The sequence below is a fragment of the Schistocerca nitens genome, chromosome 4 (genome assembly GCF_023898315.1).
Source record: "Schistocerca nitens isolate TAMUIC-IGC-003100 chromosome 4, iqSchNite1.1, whole genome shotgun sequence".
NCBI lineage: Eukaryota > Metazoa > Arthropoda > Insecta > Orthoptera > Acrididae > Schistocerca > Schistocerca nitens.
Genome location: NC_064617.1, coordinates 155,642,670 through 155,645,802, shown reverse-complemented (window position 1 = coordinate 155,645,802; position 3,133 = coordinate 155,642,670).

Genomic DNA, 3,133 nt, shown 5'->3' with positions numbered 1-3,133 from the left:
GTCAAAATATTGTCTTCATAGCCGGCGGTTCATTTGAGCAGAGATGAACCTCAGGGGTAGCCAATTACAGGCTGTATTGCGGATGATTAAACACTTCCCATCGAAAACACTGCAGGAGCATCTTCATTGACCGTGCAGAGTGCAGCCGAGAATTGTCGTGTACAAGGAACCTCATGACAGTTATGTTATGTGGATTGCATAGCTTCAGATGAAATCTTTTGCCAAGCTCTCATACTTGGCGGGAGATGCTAATTTCTAGCCATCTTTACGTTCTCACTGTGAGCTCAGAACTGAAAAGAGCGACATGATACGATCGACGGGCATAGTAGATACAGTGCCGAACGCATCTGTGCAAAGCTTCACCAGATTTTCAGTGTATTTTCCATTTCGCGATCGATCGTTCCTTACTTTCCGAATAACACTCGTAGCATGGTAATGTATTGAGGACTCCCCAAAATCAATCCCTTAAGGCATATAAAACTACATTACTACCCAAGCAGCTTATTTGCCAGAAATGTCAATGTCTAGCCATATTATTTGTACTGTACAGTCGCATTTGCAACACTCAAGTAACGTTTGAACGTCAGTATCAACCGTTAGAACACAAAGGTTTACGTTTACATCGTAAATGAATTGCAAAATCAAATGCGTCGGTTCTTAATTGCAGAAACAGGCACTTGTTATTTGTCGATTACAGTGCCATCTACCACGAATGGAGAACTACGGTTTGCGTGAACTGCACGTATTTTTCGGCGGATAATCCGAAAATGGAATAAAAAAGGGGTTCTCCATTTGAAAGTACGAAGTTGACCCCGCCCACGCACAAGAGGTAGTTAGGAGGCGGCCATTTGTAGCACAGACAGATGTCTCCTTTACTAGTATTAACTTTTCACCTAGAAAATTCACCAGGTTCACTGAAATGGTTAACGCAAGGGGAAGGATGAAATCGGGTGCCGGTACGTACCCAGCTCCTCTCGAATAGCACGGAAGGGTCCATCGAGCTTCAGGTTTCCATCTAACGGACAGATCGCCATCGAGAGTGCCACATTCCATCAGTCCATGGCACACTACGGACACGTTCGAAGTCTGCCGATCAGGAACTTGTTACAAGACCCTTTTCGGCCAACTACCTGGGATAAAAAATTTCATACGTCACTATGATCCGGACCAGCTGCATCAGAGACGATTGCTACCAAACAAGCAGTCTTTGACGGCAGAGGCGGCAGAGGCGGGTTCTATTGCCATTACGACAAATGTTGTAGCTATAAAACTATAAAACGACAACGTAGCTGACGATGTTCATCTACATCTACATCTACATTTATACTCCGCAAGCCACCCAACGGTGTGAGGCGGAGGGCACTTTACGTGCCGCTCTCGTTGTCTCCCTTTCCTTTTCCAGTCGCGTATGGTTCGCGGGAAGAACGACTGCCGGAAAGCCTCCGTGCGCGCTTGAATCTCTCTAATTTTACATTTGTGATCTCCTCGGGAGGTGTAAGTTGGGGAAGCAATATATTCGATGCCTCATCCAGAAACGCACCCTCTCGAAACCTGGACAGCAAGCTACACCGCGATGCAGAGCGCCTCTCTTGCAGAGTCTGCCACTTGAGTTTGCCAAACATCTCCGTAACGCTATCACGCTTACCAAATAACCCTGTGATGAAACACGCCGCTCTTCTTTGGATCTTCTCTGTCTCCTCTGTCAACCTGACCTGGTACGGATCCCACACTGATGAGCAAGACTACATATTCTAAGGACTCTCCCAATGAATCTCAACCTGGCACCCGCCTTACCAACAATTAATTTTATATGATCATTCCACTTCAAATCATTCCGTACGCAGACTCCCAGATATTTTACAGAAGTAACTGGTACCAGTGTTTGTTCCGCTATCATATAATCATACAATAAAATATCCTTCGTTCTATGTATTCGCAATAAATTACATTTGTCTATGTTAAGGGTCAGTTGCCACTCCCTGCACCAAGTGCCTATCCGCTGCAGATCTTTCTGCATATCGCAGCAAATTTTCTAATGCTGCAACTTCTCTGTATACTACAGCATCATCAGCGAAAAGCCGCATGGAACTTCCGACACTATCTACTAGGTCATTTATATACAGGGTGAGTCACCTAACATTACCGCTGGATATATTTCGTAAACCACATCAAATACTGACGAATCGATTCCACAGACCGAACGTGAGGAGAGGGGCTAGTGTAATTGGTTAATACAAACCATAAAAAAATGCACGGAAGTATGTTTTTTAACACAAAACTACGTTTTTTTTAAATGGAACCCCGTTAGTTTTGTTAGCACATCTGAACATATAAACAAACACGTAATCAGTGCCGTTTGTTGCATTGTAAAATTTTAATTACATCCGGAGATATTGTAACCTAAAGTTGACGCTTGAGTACCACTCCTCCGCTGTTCGATCGTGTGTATCGGAGAGCACCGAATGACGTAGGGATCCAAAGGGAACGGTGATGGACCTTAGGTACAGAAGAGACTGGAACAGCACATTACTTCCACATGCTAACACCTTTTTATTGGTCTTTTTCACTGACGCACATGTACATTACCATGAGGGATGAGGTACACGTACACACGTGGTTTCCGTTTTCAATTACGGAGTGGAATAGAGTGTGTCCCGACATGTCAGGCCAATAGATGTTCAATGTGGTGGCCATCATTTGCTGAACACAACTGCAATCTCTGGCGTAATGAATGTCGTACACGCCGCAGTACATCTGGTGTAATGTCGCCGCAGGCTGCCACAATACGTTGTTTCATATCCTCTGGGGTTGTAGGCACATCACGGTACACATTCTCCTTTAACGTACCCCACAGAAAGAAGTCCAGAGGTGTAAGATCAGGAGAACGGGCTGGCCAATTTATGCGTCCTACACGTCCTATGAAACGCCCGTCGAACATCCTTTCAAGTGTCAGCCTAGTGTTAATTGCGGAATGTGCAGGTGCACCATCATGCTGATACCACATACGTCGACGCGTTTCCAGTGGGACATTTTCGAGCAACGTTGGAAGATCATTCTGTAGAAATGCGATGTATGTTGCAGCTGTTTGGGCCCCTGCAATGAAGTGAGGACCAATGAGGTGGTCACCAATGAT